The 16,519-nt window shown below is 38.3% G+C and overlaps 1 protein-coding gene and 1 pseudogene across 3 annotated transcripts in view; one reads left to right on the top strand and one right to left on the bottom strand.

Annotated features, from left to right (window-relative positions):
• The first annotated feature begins 4,117 nt into the window (after window positions 1-4,117).
• LOC105463416 (metabolism of cobalamin associated A) overlaps window positions 4,118-16,519 on the top strand; it is a 50,520-nt gene continuing 38,118 nt past the window's right edge. Inside the window, exon 1 of one of the 3 annotated variants that reach the window (XM_011710484.3) lies at window positions 4,118-4,251. The gene's annotated coding sequence lies outside the window, so the exon portion shown is untranslated. Of the gene's footprint in view, window positions 4,252-4,339; window positions 4,490-4,520; window positions 4,603-16,519 lie in introns of those variants that run through there. The other 2 variants (XM_011710485.3, XM_011710486.3) reach the window with 2 other exon arrangements.
• LOC105463415 (nuclear receptor coactivator 4 pseudogene) lies at window positions 8,998-10,887 on the bottom strand (annotated as a pseudogene).

Genomic DNA, 16,519 nt, shown 5'->3' with positions numbered 1-16,519 from the left:
AATTGCTGCTTACTAGTATATAAAGTATTTTTTTGTATATACTGAGCTTTTATCCCATGACTTCAACATCCAGTAGATGTTGAAGATTTTCCACATGGATAGTCTACAAAACACAATTTATTTAGTAGCTTTGAAAAACAGATTTTCTACATAGACCACTGTGAATAGACAGTTTTGCACTTTTCTAATATTTCTTTTATTATTTTAATTATTTATTGTACTGTCTAGAATTTCTGAATAGAAGTGATGAGAGCCGACAGCTTTACCTCGTTCCCAATCCTAGGATTGGATATTTCACCATTAAGCATAATAGCTATTGATCTTTCACAGATGTCCTTTATAAAGTTCTCTTTTATTTCTAGTTTTGTGATTGTTATCATGAGTTGGCAATAAATTATGTCAAATGCTTTTTCTGCCATTTTTAAGATTTTCTCCTTTATTAATGTTGTAAATTACTGTTTATTAATGTTGGGCAAATCTTGCATTCTGGATAAACCACAATTGGCCACTGCATTTTATTTTTTTCTGGGTTCAATTTGCTAGTATTTTCTATAGGAATTCTGCATCTGTATTAGTGAGTAATATTAGTTTGTGTTTTTTTTTTCCTCTAATGTCTGTTAGATTTTTCCGAAGGCTCTGCTGTTACTCCTTCCTCCTCTATTCTCTGAGTTTATATAAAATTGACATTGTATGTTATTTAAATGCTGGATAGAATTCACTAACGGGGATGGTTTTCTTTGTATTTTTAAATTATGAATTCAAATTTTGTAACAGATATACAAGTACTCAGATTTTCTATTTCTTCTTCAGTGTTTTGATAAGTTTTTTTTTTTTTTCCAAAAAACTTTTTTTCTTGAGACAGAGTCTCGCCGTCATCCAGGCTGGAGTGCAGTGGTGCACGCTCAACTCACTACAACTTCTGCCTCCAGGTTCAAGTGATTCTCCTGCCTCAGCCTACCAAGTAGCTGGGATTACAGGTGCATGCCATCACACCTGGCTAATTTTTGTATTTTTATAGAGATGGGGTTTCTCCAAGTTGGCCTGGCTGGTCTCAAACTCCTGACCTCAAGAGATCCACCCGCCTCGGCCTCCCAAAGTGCTGGGATTACAGGCATGAGCCACCATGCCTGGCCCCAAAAACTTTTTATTCTAAATTATCAGATTTTATTGGTATAAATTTTTTTATAATATTATTTTATGGTTTTAATTAGAATTTTTCAATCTCAGCACTATCAACGTTGCAGGCCAGCAAATTGCTGTGGGGGACTGTCCTGTGCATTGCAGAATATTCAGCTGTTTCCCTGGCCTCTGTCTTCTGATAGCAGACTCTCCAACTGTGACAACCAAAAATGTCTCTGGACATTGCCAAATGTTCCTTGGGGGGAAAAAACCCTCTGGTTGAGACCCATGTTTTAATGTCTGTAGAATCTTTAGTGTTCTTTCATTCCAGATACTGGTAATTTGTCTATTTTTAAAATGAGTTTTTCTAGAGTTTTGTAGGCTGTACAAAAGAAGACTATGCACTGGACTTGGCCTGTAGACCACAGTTTGCTGATCCTGACTTAGATCACTGATTTTTTTTCTTCTTTTCTAACAAAGGCATGAAAAAACTATAAATTTCCCTCTGAGAATACTTTAGTTGTATTTCATAAACTTTGAAATGTTGTATTGACGGATATTAGCCAATTAATGGTTACGGAGAGTGTTTATGAAGTAACATGAGCTTGACTGTTATTCCAATAAAAGAGCTTACAAATAGACTTTTGGTTCTGTGAGAGATGAGCAATGAAGAACAACAATAAGTTCTTTCCCAACTAGTTGATAAATTAACATAAACATCCATAATCTGGCAACAATATTCTTTTGGCTCCTATCCCTAAAAAAAGCCAGTCTGCAACATCCAAAACATTTACCAACACAAGGAAATTGCAATGATTTTCCTGTACCTTATGGAGTATTAATTTGCTGCCACCTGCTGGGAGGCACAAATGGGTTTCCAGCATTGCTAGCTACAATTTGTCCTCAACTATTTATTTTGAAAATTTTCAAATCTATAGAGGAGTTAAAAGAACATTCATATACTATTCACCTGAAACAACTGTTTTTTTGTTTTGTTGAGACTGGAGTCTCTGTCTATTGCCAGGCTAGAGTGCAGTGGCCCAATCTCGGCTCACTGCAACCTCTGCCTCCCAGGTTCAGGTGATTTTCCTGCCTCAGCCTTCGGAGTAGCTAGGACTACAGGCACGCGCCACCATGCCCAGTTCATTTTTGTATTTTTAGTAGAGATAGGGTTTCACCATGTTGGCCAGGATGGTTTTGATCTCTTGACCTCGTGATCCACCCGCCTCCGCCTCCCAAAGTGCTGAGATTCCAGGTGTGAGTCACTGCGCCCGGCCCAGGTTCAAATTTTTTAAATCCTTAAGGCTATCTAGTTGACAGCTGTCTTTAATGTAGATCAGTCCTCCTGCCTTTTTTTATTGTCTTCCACATTAACCTTATTGAAAGGTCCAAACAAATCACATTCTGAATTTATCCGAGTGTTTCCTCACAATCAGATTCAGGTTAAACATTTTTGGCAAGAGTGTTACGTAGGTGTATTTCCCATAGCCTCATAATGACAGGTTCATATTTTCGCCGGTATTGGTAATGCTAGCAATTTTTTTCCCATGAAGCATCTATTAACATTTTGCAAGAGACTAATGTTCCACGGAAATATGTTCCCCAAGCTGTACTGTTTAGAAAACTTTTGAATAAAAAAGTGACATGCATGAAAGTGTTTTAGAGTTTGTAGAATGAAAAGCAGGTTAAAGATTAACTCAATTTTAAAATTAACAAACTTCTTCACTTCTAAGGTAGCACAAACTGGGCTTTCATGAAACGTAACCCTTACCAAAACAATTGTTCAGATGAGCAACGCCAAGTTTAAAGAAAGGAAGTAAAACGTCTCAAGAACTGTCATTCTGTTTGTGTTCAATAACTGAGATTTGAAAGGTCTGATTCTATATTCTCTCCACTAGATCCTCGGCTTCATTTAGACTTGTGCTTAATTTTCTGTTATTGACTATTGAGTCTACAATCACTCTTTGGAGTAAAATAGTCCAAATAGTAATAATGAAAATGGTGAGACCAGTAATTCATTTTTTATTATTCTATATTCAGTAAGAATCAACCTGTATCTAATAGCTGAAAAGGCCTGAAGCCTCCCAAATGCATGTCATTACACAAATTGTGTGTGAGGACTGACATCTTGGTTCCATATACTAATTATACTGCATGGCCCCCATTTATAACCATATCTACTTGTCATAATTCGATCCTGGCTGCTGCCCATCGATGCTATCTTTATCACATTATAGCAAACATTTGGGTGATTAAGTTGTTCTCAAAAATTCTATAATAGCATACAATGACTTTACTACTTATTACGTCATCTAAGAGGTTTTTTAAAAATTAGTTACCACTCCGCCCACGCAGTGAGGTAGCAAATATTATGCCATTTCAAGCTTGTGCCTTTCCCCCCTCGGGACTTCCCGTGGACATCCCTGCAGCAGTGAGGCTGAGTCCTGGCTTTGGGTGCATGTTAAGAAATACTAATCAAAACGAAAGGGTGCCTTTCAAGAGAAAAAAAAATGTGGGAACTTCAACCTTTAAAAACCATGCCATGGTTTAAAAACGTAAAACTATTTCGGCCGAACGCTGAGCATTTCTTCAAATCACTATGAGAAGCTTGAATGTCTTTAAATTCACCGGTCTGTAAAACGTAACGCGTCTCTCCCTCACCCCACATTATAAGTTTCCAAAGAGCGGAAGAAGGGGCTCCGGGGGTCCCGGCCCCAGGATGCTGGGGCTGACGGCAGGACTAGGCCTCCGTGCGACTCGAGGGTGTCGCGAAGGCCGGGAGGGAACGAAAGTTACCCTCGAACTTCGGGGGCTAAAGAGTCCATGTGGACCTTAAAAAGGGCAAAACCTACCCTAAAGGCCGTAAACCGCCCTCCCCTCCCCCCGCCAGAGAACTTCCCGGCGCAGAGCTTCCGCAGCCTGCCGCAAGCCGTGAGGCCTTCACGTTCACGCGCTCTCCGCCACACGCCGGAACTGCGCGGCCACGTCCGCGGGGACCCTGACCATGCCCCGTGCCGCCACCCGGCCCCAGGCGATCTCCGGGCCCCACGCGCCTGCAGTTGGCGCTGCTTCTGCGTGGGAGGATCCGGCGGAAGGGGCGGGGTCAGGCGGCACTTCCGTGACTTCGGGAGGGTGAGTATGGGGAGTGCGCGCGGCGTTAGGGAGTCGGGCCTGGGCTCCCGCCTATGGCCGCCCTCCCGCTGGGGGGCCAGCGCGATCCTCCGGGGCGCCCCCTGGAGGATTTGGGGTGGGGGAAGGAAAAGGAGAGTATTATCGAATATTCTCCTGATGTTGATGTTAGGGGTGCGGATATGTGTGGACAGGCAAGAGTCGGCAAATGGGTTCAAATGGAAGGTTTAACAGAGGCCCCGTACGTAAACAGTGTTTTAAAATTCTCATTTTGGTTAGGTTTCTCAGGTTATCTTTGAGCCACAGCAAGGCAGCTTTGTTAAGGTGGCTCATCTTTTGTCGCTGCCAAACCAGGTGAATGGTTAACCTGAGGCCGGGCCGGAGAAAGCCATTATGACTTCTACCAAAGAGTGAAATTAAAACTCTTTTCCGGGAAATAAAATCGAGGATATAAAAGTAGGATTCAAACTAAACGTTACAAACAGTATCTAGGTTCTGTCACATGCTGTGCTGGGCAGGGGCTAAATCTCAGCAGAGAGCATGCTGTCTTCATACGTATTTCTCATTAGAAAATGAAAGACAACCTAAACCAAAATAATATGATAAAAAATGTTTATTATCTGTCTTAAGAGTTGTACCCTAATCCATATGTTTGGAAAACATAAACTAATAAAACTTTTCCAACTTGGTAGAAAGCCAAAAGTTTCCAGAAAAACTGTGTGGATTATTCAGCATTTTGCGGTTGTCTACAATGTTCAGAATATTCTTTTACAATAATTTTGCACTAAATACTGGTTTGTGTTCAGGGTAACAAGAGGTTTTTAAAAAGTCAAAGACAGGGACAGGTACTTTAAGGTCTGTATCCTATTAGGAGAGACAAAACAAGCATGAAGTTACATAACCATAAGAAATGTAAATCACCATTTGAGATATTTGATGTCAAAAGAAAACCTTTATTTAGAATGGAAAGAGCTGGTGAATGCTTGAAACATTTACCATTTAGCTGATTGTTGCCACATGGGAATGTGGGTCTCTCAAACGCAGATCCGATTGTCTCCAACACAGGCCAAAGATCTGTATGTTTGCGTAATTTTTCTTGATTTTTAATGTTACTTGCAACCAATTTAGTTAACCCACACCTTCTCTGGGTGGGCCAGGTGCAACTAGTTTGTGACCTCTGCAGATTTTCACCTTAGTACAGTACTACACTTACAGAATGGTTCAGTTAAAGATTTTTTGACTTTGCAGTGAGTTTATCCAGACACAAACCCCATCGTAAGATGAAGACTCTTTGTATTCAGAAATAATTGGAATTAGAGATCAGAAAAAGTCCTAGAGATTGGGATCGTCAGGAAAGATTTTAAGCTGAGTAGTATAGGAGAGAGATCATAGAGGGAGAAGGATGTAAAAGATGAGTTAAATCTTGGGTTTGGGAGAGTGGCAGGTTTGGAAGATAGTAAGTAAACTCTCCTTAGAGGAAGTTTGGAAAGGCAAGTGCAAGAGGTGCTGCTGGTCTGGGGACTACACTTTGAGAACCACTGTGCTAGGGTACGGTGAACTTTTGGAGGAATTTGAGTAGGAGGGTAAGGAGATCACATTCACATTTCAGGATGAGTCTTGCTGTGAAGTCTGGAAGGAGGACCGAGGAGGGAGAGAGAAAAGAGGAACGTTTCTTAGAGGCGATTAGCACCTGCTTGATGTGAGGCCCTGTCCCAGGCTCTCTCATGCATACCGTCTCATTCATAATCACCACGACCCTGATACGTAGATCTTAATGTTCTCATTTTGTAAGTGAAGGAACTTTGAGAATATGAGAAATTACCCAGGTATCATAGTTGGTCTCAGAGCTTCCTAGTTCAACTCTAAATTTGAAATAGGGTGGTGGCAGTGGGAATGTATCAAAACATTTAATGGTGATGGAATTTAGAAAAATAGAGACTTCACAAGCACATTTAAGCCTAAAAGTGGAAATTTGGAAATCTGAATCTTACTGGAAAAGTGATAAAAAGTAAAGTGCACAGAGAACTTTAGAGAATCCCTTCATGAATTCAGTATTCATTCTTTATTACTCTTCACTCACGGTGACCTATTTAAAACCTATTTAAAAGTTGCTTATTTAAGAAGTCATCCTGCTCTACAAAAATTTCTGAAATTATTTGAAAAAGAGAAAATAAAGCCTTCTGTTGGGGGAGAGGAGGAGTGGAATGTGGTAAACAGATTAATGGCATTTGACAGTTTATCTTCAATTAGCATTGAGAAATGGAAACACATGATACAACACTGCATTGCCTGTATGAATTGTGCTGTGCTGCAGACATTGATCTACTGTATTGATTTTGGAAATTCTGTATGCTTTTTCTTGCCAGAGTAGTTATTGAAATTGAGAATATTCATTGGATCAATTTCAAGATAAATATCCCAAGTCAGACTGCTGCTGCTGAGCAAATTTTTAATGAAGGAAAATATCCATATATTGAAATCAGTTTAAAAAGAAAGTCCTTAAAGTAAATATATATTACTGTAAAATCTAGAAAAAAATGTACATTTTATAAACATCAATTAACTGAGTAATCAGTGTAGTAGAGTTATTGACCCATGCAGAATTATGGCATACATTCATTAATTCTGTGAACAAATAGTTGTGCTATAAATACAAAGATAACTGATATAGTTTGGCTGTGTCCCTACCCAAATCTCATCTTGAATTGTAACTCCCACAATCCCTATGTGTCATGGGAGGAGCCTTGTGGGAGGTGATTGAATTATGGGGACAGGTCTTTTTCCTGTGCTGTTCTCATGATAGTGAATAAGTCTCATGAGACTGATGGTTTTAAAAACAGGAGTTTCCCTGTACAGGCTCTCTCTTTGCCTGCTGCCATCCATGTAAGACATGACTTGCTCCTCCTTGCCTTCTGCCATGATTGTGAGGCTTCCTCAGCCATGTAGAACTGTAAGTCCATTAAACCCTTTTTCCTGTATAAATTACCCAGTCTCAGGTATGTCTTTATCAGCAGCATGAAATCAGACTAATACACTAGATATAGCCTACTTTGAGGTATCTTACTGAATCTTGTAAAGCTGGGGAATTTCTCTTGTATTTTATTAGTGCTTAGCTTACAAATTGTAGGATGAAGCCATATTCTCAGGAATCCTGAAAATTAGTTGAAACATTTTGATTTGATTATTATTATTTTATGGCTGTTATGCTTTTAATGGAGGCAGATACAAAATTCATCAATGCAAAATAATGTTTTACATACTCATTAACATAGTGATTAATGTAAATTATATTTTGACAATGTAAAATACAGTGTATTTGGCCTCAAAAAAGAAACTACAGAGTTAGCTGCAACTTAAGATAACTGGAAAGGCTCCTTACATTGTTTTTTGCCCACCATCTTTATTGTAATAGTTCTGTATGATATCTGGGGAGGGAATTAAAAAATAATACAAAACTCTTTCAGCTGTGGTTCAGAGAACTGCAGTGAAGCTGTATGGCAATGACATTGTGAGACCCTGAAGTTTCCCCAGAAGTATTTCAATAAGAGGCAGTTAAGAAGCTTAATAGTTTCAAAGTCTGGAAAGCAGCAAATACATCTTAGAGAATTTAAAAACGTTATAAACCCCACTTCTCTTCTACAGAGACATTTTAAAGCACGGACATAACTTTAAGGAGATAGAGAAAACCTCAGTAGTTTTCATAAAGCTTCAATTAACACACCCCAAGGCACAAGTGTTGAAAATGGCCTGTTCACTAAAATGTCACTTTTGGAGGTACAGGTATGCTGTGCTTACAGTGAGAGGACGACTTTATCCCTAGTTAAAAGCACCAGGTGTCAAGCTCTGCTTCCATTACCCAGGATGCACCAATAATCCCTATGATAGTGAATGGTTCAAATACTAGACTACATTTCCAACATGTCTTTTGCCTATTTGCTTATTTGTTACTGGGGTTCTTTTGAACCCCACAGGTCTGTAGAATATTCTAAAAGGCTAGAACTACCTTAAAAATACTATTGAAATAATACGGAGCCCTTCTAAAAGAGCTCACTGGATATTTTAATAACATTTGCAGAAAGAAAGAAAGAAAAAATTTGCAGTAGCTGAATTTCTTTCAAGTGAAGAAGAATAATGTAGAACATGTAATCTAAAATGTTTGATAATTAATGTCAAAAATTACCAAGATTATTAATATATATTTTGGTAATCACTATTGGCCAAGTTAATTTTTTGTGCAAAATACACTATATGTTAATAGAACAGGAAAATCATTATTTCAGACCACTAACAGAAGAAAACCCACAGCTAGAGAAGCATCTATAGGGCAATTAAATGTTAGGGAAGTTTACTAGCTTTAGAATACATCAATACACTTCGATTACAGAAATATTTCAGTTTCAAAACTAGACTGTTTTGATGTACTTTTTGTAACGACCTGATCTAAGGAGGCTTGGAGGCTTGTGAAAAAGATGTATCCACAAAGATGCTGCATTTCTAGTGTGGGGGTGAATTAACACTTCTGTAAGAAGGAAGGAACTGAATCAGCTCAGCATCAATAAACAACATTTTTCTTTTAAACAGTAACTCATAATCTGATGACTCACTTCGCTTTGCTAGTTCAAAATTAGGCAGAGGAAGAACTAAGCTAACGGGTCAGACCCAGAAACACAATGATTTGGCAAGCCTCAGTCACTCAGCTCATGATGTGTGATAATCAGCAGAAAGGCTGCTCAACTCTTGTCCATTCCTTCACATCTGTAGATGAGTTCGATATAACCACTTCTTTTTAGCAACTTACCAACTTTAAGTTGCCTACAGGCAAAGAGATCACAAACTGCAGGGAGGCCATAATGGTCTGGGGGGAAGTTATATTCTTCCTGTAGAGGTGAATTAAGTAATACTTCCCAGGCCTTCTTTCGAAGCAGCCACTTGTCTTCTCCAGAGGATAGCTGGCTGAGGTTGCCCATCTTCTTTCCTGGTAGGACCCAGTCAGCTGTGTTAAAGGGACACCAGGAAGTGCTCATGGGGCTTTTTAGCTTTTGTTTGCCAGCTTTGTCTTCAGTATTAGGCACTTCCTTAGGACTTCCTTCTTTCTATGGGGGCCTGATAAGCCACTCCTACAAGGCGCTGTTCTTTATGACTTGGAAAGAATCAGCAATTCTAGAAGGAACCATTGACTTTGGTGCTTTAGTTCTATTACTTCTTTACTAGAAGGACAGAGCCACATATTCAGGGAATCTTTATGTTTCTCAGGCTCAGGTTTGGGTTCCATGGGCATCCATTTTTATCCTTTCCTTCTTTGTTCAGAAGCCACTTATACAGAGCCTCCTTCTCACAATTCTCATCACACACACAGTCTGCAAAGCTGGTGCAGGGCTCATTGGCTCTGCCTACCTCCTCTACCTTACATGGGTCCTGATGGTTCTGGACAAGCCTATCCTCTGTAACCATGCTGGGGGTGGACAATGGTTTCTTGGCCTACAAGTGGTCATTCAGGCACTTCAGATTGCCCACGTTTTCCAACTCCGTACCTTTGGGCTGCTTTTCCTGACAGTTGGTACAGGAGTCAGTCTTGACAAGCCAATCATTCACGTTATAGAACTGGAACAAGAGCTTAAACTTCTCACTGCTTTCATGACTGCCATTGTCGGGCTTCCCCAGCTTATGGGATTCCTGGGGAGTCACTAGCCAATCTGATAGGTTCATCTTATCTTGATCAGGAAGCTCTAGATCTTCAACCTTTTCCATTTCAATGGAGAGCTAGTAGTGGAATGGCTGTTACACTTTTGATAACTTGGTTTTTCAGGAACTTCCTGTTGCTGACTCTTGAGGAGCAAATTTTCTAAGCCCTTTAGGTTTCCCCAGACATTACTGAAGAAATTGCAGGCTCTGGAAGAAGTCTGACTGTTCTCCAAGGTCTGCTTTTGGGTGAGCCAGTCCTGGGGGTTTGTGCTGGGTGTGTAAGGAGCCTGATCACCACTGACAGGTTCGCTTCCAAGGAGCCATTTGCTGAGAGGGACAGCTGCAATACTGGATGCAGACTTCTGCTCTGGCATTGGGATATAGCCTCTCCTCCAGGAAGGGCCCAATATTTGATGAACTAACATAAGCCATCAAGTGCTCAGGAATTTGAATTGTTTTGAGAGACCTAAATGTGGTGATGGTCTGGCACAGATCAGTTGTGTCAGCTTCAAAGAGTAGAACATTTGAATCTTCATGCTCAAGGGTCAAACTGCCCAGTCTCTCCAGGCACACAGAGACTTGATTGGCTAGATCTTTGTTTTGGGTACACTCCAGTTGATGAGTAAGACAATTGAACTGGCCCAATAACCAGTAGAACTGCTGAGCCTGCTGTTGAAGTGTCTCCTCTTTCAGCTGATAGATGAGGTCCACCTGTTCATATAGTCACACCTCATGGCTTCTCAGACATTCCAGGTGGTGGCTTATGCACCTGTGAATCTGAGCTTTGATCTCTTGCAAGTTGTCTTTAATTTGCTGTTCAGCCTGGAGTAACTCCACCAATAGCAAGCTGCAAGTCCCTCCGTGCATCACTACCTCTCAAAAGGGGTTCTCTATTACTGGAGCTGCCACTCTGGTCTTGGAAGGTATTCATTCTGCTCACAGCTCCAGGTCCAAGTGCCTCTCTGGGCAATCTGAGGGGACCTTGGGTGGACTGAGACATGGCCCCACCCAAACCTAGGGCCCAAAGTGGATTTGATTATTTGTCTAGTTCTTTGATTTCTTCCCATGAGAAAGCAGGAAAAGATGCTGAGTTACATGAGCAGGTAGGAAATCCTTCTTTTTACTTACATGATTTTGCCATTTTAGTGGAATTAGTCTGTTCTGCCTGTGACAGTATATAAAGGTAGAAAGCTGCTCATACAAGGCTGAGTTATATTGGCTCTTAAAAAATTTATGGGCTGCTTTAAAATCTGGTTGATTGGATAAATTCATGGGGTTAAAGATATTATGAACTTAGTTATCAGGAGTGAATTATTGTCTGTGGAGGGAAAAACATTTTAAAATGTGGTCTGTTCTGTCACCTAACACATCGAGATCTCCTGATAAAAACTTAGCACAGGAAATAGAAACTAATTTTTCATTTTGGCCTAAGCAAAAAATAAATAATTAAAAAGATAAATAGCCAGCCATAATCAGGCATATTCAGATGTACAGGATTATTTCATTTTCTCTAGAGTTGACACCGTATAAATCTGTATTTGTGAAATCCATAGTTTTTTCCACGTTCTGCCACTAGCTGTGAGGCCTTGGTGAATCAGCCTTATGCTGTTGAGCCTCCCCTTTAAAATAGGATGTCATCCACTATAGGATTGTTGTGAGGATTAGCTGAAAAAATGCATGCATGATGGCTCACACGTGATAAACACTCAGTAGAAGGTAGCAGCTGCTGCTTGCCATTCAGATGGTCCAGAGAGTTGGGGGGAAATCAAGAAAATTAGTCCCCTGGGAAGAAGTTTGAGGATGTCAAACCCAGAATTACATACATCTAAATAGCTTTTTGGTTTTGACAAAAGAACTGCAGTAAGATGGTATCATCCTTTTTCTGGTTCTTTCTTTTCACTTAAAGGCCTTTTAAGATTTGCATTGGCATCAGAAGGCAGATAACTGCAATCCCAATTGTGATAAAACCTACAGTATAAATCATAAGCTTATCAGACAGTTGGTGTGGATTTTCTGAGAAAGATTGCAATTAAATTGTTGTAAGAAACCACTATTTTAAATGTTAAAGCAATCTAGAATATTTATTTAGAGAATATTTGCTTACATTATTATAAATGGACATGGTTTCATCTAGTAAAACTTTTGTTACTGAATTTTGATTCCTTGAAAACTTATCTTAACGTTTTTCTGTTTGGAAGGTTGGTTACGTGTCAAAGGTGCCTTGATTCAAAACAGAAAACTTAGAAGGCAAAACATTTTAGTAAAGGTCCTTCAGTCACACAGGTTAAGATTGTTACCCAAACTTTTCTTTATAGTTTAGTAGATTGTTTACATAGAGTAGATAAGAGTATATATTCATGAATCCCCCCAAAAAAAAAATATTGGAAGGTTCTGTGTGCCAGGCACTGTGCTCATTTCTAAAGAAATATGCCCTTTTTCTGGGAGACTCAGCTGAGTTGAGCAATGAGAATTGGTAGGGAGCGGTCTATAAATAGATCAATTAGAAAACAAGAAGACAAATACTATTTTTGAGATGGGAACAAAAGACTGTGGATAATTGAATAGAACACTTAACTGTCTGGAGAAGGTGGGGGAAGATGTATCTCTGAGGAGGTGCTATTTGAACAGAGTAGGCATTTGTCGGCAAAAATGTGAAGGATATGCACTACAGACACCTAATTTTTATTATAGCATATATATAGTTTAAAAAATTTACCATGCTCAAAAATGGTTACTATCTCATATATATCATGTTAGACTACTTTTGAACTTCAGATTTAACATGATTCTGATAAAATATCTGTGCATGGAAGAAAAGGTAAAATGTGATTATTGCTTATTTCATCTTGCACATAATTCTTTTTACTAAATTTTTTTAGTATATATGCTGACTTTATATCTAATTTAGAAACTGACATATAAATGCATTGAATGTAACACTGATCGTCACAATAACTAGTAAAATTAAGGATTAATCAAATTTGACTCTGATGTTAGGAAGAAATCTAAATGCAAAAGGAAGCAAGTTACAGGTTATGGCAAAGATAATAAATCATGAGTAGTTATTAGGCATTTCTTATTAAATTTTAAAAATTCTGAATTTTATCTTTTAAAAAAGATTTTTTTGCTCACTTTTTCTTACCATAGAACTGTATTAGTTTCCTATTGTTCCGGTAACAGATTACCGCAAACTTACTGTCTTAACACAAATTTATTATCTTACAGTTCTATTGGTCAGAAGTCTGACACAGGTCTCACTGGGGTAAAATCAAGGTGTCAGTAGCTCTTTGTTCCATTCTGGAGGATCTAGAAGAGAATCAGTTTCCTTGCCTTTTCCATCTTCTGTAGGTTGTCCTCATTCCTTGGTCCATGGCCCTTTTACTCCATCTTCAAAGACCTGAAGAGTGGATTGAATCCTCACATGATGTCACTCTGCTGTTCATTTCTACCTCCCACTTTCATATTAAAGGACATTGGTGATTACATTGGGTCCACCTGGATAATCTAAGATAATCTTTTTACCTTGTCAGCTGATTAGCAACTTTAGTTCCATCTGCAACTTTAATTCCCTATTTGCCACATAGCATAACATATTCATAGGTTCCAGGGATTTGGGCGTGGACGTGTTTGGGAGGCCATTATTCTGCCTATCATAGTAACATATGCTGTTTTTAAAAAAACAGAAAAATATGGTCAACCAAAAAGCAACATAAAAGCACCATAATACCACTCATCTGTAGATGAAGTTATATACACATCTATATATATAGTTATTCTCTCTGTGTGTGTGTGTGTGTGTGTGTGTGTGTGTGTATGGGGAGGGTGTCAATGTGTGTTTAACATTTTTGAAAAAGGTGTCACACTTCCTCTTAATCCTGAATCCTTTTTTTAGTAATCTGGTCTCGTGGATTTAAATGACATCTAAACATTGAAGGAATGTTGAATTTTATCAGATGCTTTTTCAGCATCAATTGAAATGCTCATATGGTTTTTGTCTTCCATTCAACTGATATGATGTATCACATTGATTGATTTGTATATGTTGAACCACCCTTGTACCCCAGGGATAAACCCCACTTGGTCATGATTAATGATCTTTTTAATGTATTGTTGAATTCAGTTTGCCAGTATTTTATTGAGGACTTTTGCCTCAGTAGTCATCAAAATTCATTCTATGAGGCCAGTATAATTCTGATACCAAAACCAATGATATACCAAAAAAAAAAAAAGAATACTAGAGGCTAGTATTCAACAGTATTCAAAAGAATAGTATTCTTTTTTATTTAGTATTCAAAAGAATACCAGCCTTGTATTAGTTCATTTTCATGCTGCTGATAAAGACATACCTGAGACTGAGCAATTTAAAAAAGAAAGAGGTTTAATTGGACTTACAATTCCACATGGCTGGGGAGGCCTCACAGTCATGGTGGAAGGCAAGAAGGAGCAAGTCACATCTTATGTGGATGGCGGCAGGCAGAAAGAGAACTTGTGCTGGGAGACTCCTGTTTATAAAACCATCAGATCATTTGAGACTCATTCACTATCAGGAGAACGGCACAGGAAAGACCCACCCCCATAATTCAATCATTTCCCACTGGGTGCCTCCCATAACACATGGGAATTATGTGAGCTACAAGGTGAGATTTGGGTGGGGACACAGAGCCACACCATATCAAGCCTCTAGTGTACTTTTTTTTTTTTGGAATGTCTTTGGTTTGGGTATCGGAGTAATACTGGCCTCATAGAATGAATTTGGAAATACTCCCTTTTCCTCTATTTTTCAGAATAGTTTCAGTAAGATTGGTATTAGTTCTTTTAATGTTTGATAGAATTCAGCAGTGAAGCCATCAGGTCCCAGGCTTTTCTCTATTAGACTTTTTATTACAGCTTCAATTTCATTAGTTGTTATTGGTGTGTTCAGGTTTGGGATTCCTTCATTGTTCAACGTTGGTAGGTTATATACGTCTAGGAATTTATCCGTTTCTTCTAGATGTTTTCAATTTATTGGCATATACTTGTTCATATTAAGCACTAAGGAGACTTTGGATTTCTGCAGTGTCAATTGTAATGTCTCCTTTTTCATCTCTGCTTTTATTTATTTAGATCATCTCTCTTTTTTCCTTAGTTTAGTTTGCTCTTGAAGATGCATTGTTCATTTGAAGTTTTTCTTCTTTTTTAATGTAGGCACGTGTAGCTATAAACTTCCCTCTTAGTACTGCTTTTGCTGTATCCCATAGGTTTTGGTATGATGTGTTTCCATTATTATTTGTTTCAAGACATTTTTCAATGTCCTTAATTTCTTCATTGACCCACTGTTCATTCAGGAACTTATTGTTTAATTTCCACATATTTGTATAGTTTCCACAATTCCTCTTGTTATTGATTTCTAGTTTTATTCCAATGTTGTTAGAGAAGATGCTTGATCTTATTTCAATTTTTTGAATGTTTCAGGACTTGTTTTATGAGCTAACATTTGGTCTATTCTTGAGAGTGATCCATGTACCAAAGAGAAGATTGTGTTTTCCACAGCCATTGGATGAAATGTTCTGTAAATACCTATTAGGTCCATTTGGTCTGTAGTGCAGATTAAGTCTGATGTTTTGTTATTAATTTTTTGTCTGGAAGATATGTCCAATACTGAAAATGGGGTGTTGAAGTCTCCAGCTATTATTGTATTGGGGTCTATGTCTCTCATTATCTCTAATAATATTTGCTTTGTATATCTGGGTGCTCCAAGGTTGAATGCATGTATATTTAAAATTGTTATATCCTCTTGCTGAATTGACCCCTTTATCACTATCTAGTGACCTTCTTTGTCTCTTCTTACAGTTTTTGTCTTGAAATCTATTTGTCTGATACTATTATAACTACTCCTGTTCTTTTTTGGTTTCCATTGGCATGGAATAACTTTCTCCATCCCTGTATTTTCAGTCTATGTTTGTCTTTATAAGTGAAGTGGGCTTCTTATAGGCAGCAGATCATTGGGTCTTGTATTTTTTATCCATTCCACCACTCTATGTTTTTTTAGTCCATTTACATTCGATGTTATTATTAATAAGTAAACACTTATTCTTGCCATTTTGTTATTTGTTTTCTGGCCTTCCCTTCTTTCTTTCCTGTCTTCATTTTAGTGATGGTGATTTTCTCTTCTGATATGATTTAGTTTCTTGCTTTTTATTTTTTGTGTATCTGTTGTATGTTTTCTGGTTTGAGATTACTGTAAGACTTGCTATCTTACCTTACTATCTTATCACCCATTATTTTAAGCTGATAACAACTTAACACTGCTTACATAAACAAGTGAATAGAAAACTAATAAAGACTATGCCTTAATTTAATCCCTGGCTTTTTAATTTTTTGTTGTTTCTGTTCATATATACTGTCTGTCTTGAAAAGTTATTGTAGTTATTATTTTTGATTGGTTCCTTGTTTAATCTTATACTTAACAGTAGTTTATATACCACAGGTACAATATTCTTTTGTTTACTTTCTATTACCAGTGAGTTTGTACCTTCAGATGATTTCTTATTGCTCACTAATGACCTTTTCTTTCTCACTAAAGTGTTTGTTCTCTTTAGCATTTCTTGTA

Source organism: Macaca nemestrina, chromosome 3 (assembly GCF_043159975.1).
Source record: "Macaca nemestrina isolate mMacNem1 chromosome 3, mMacNem.hap1, whole genome shotgun sequence".
NCBI classification, from domain to species: Eukaryota; Metazoa; Chordata; class Mammalia; order Primates; family Cercopithecidae; genus Macaca; species Macaca nemestrina.
Note: the sequence above shows the minus strand (reverse complement) of the source record. Positions and strands in the feature narration are given on the sequence as shown.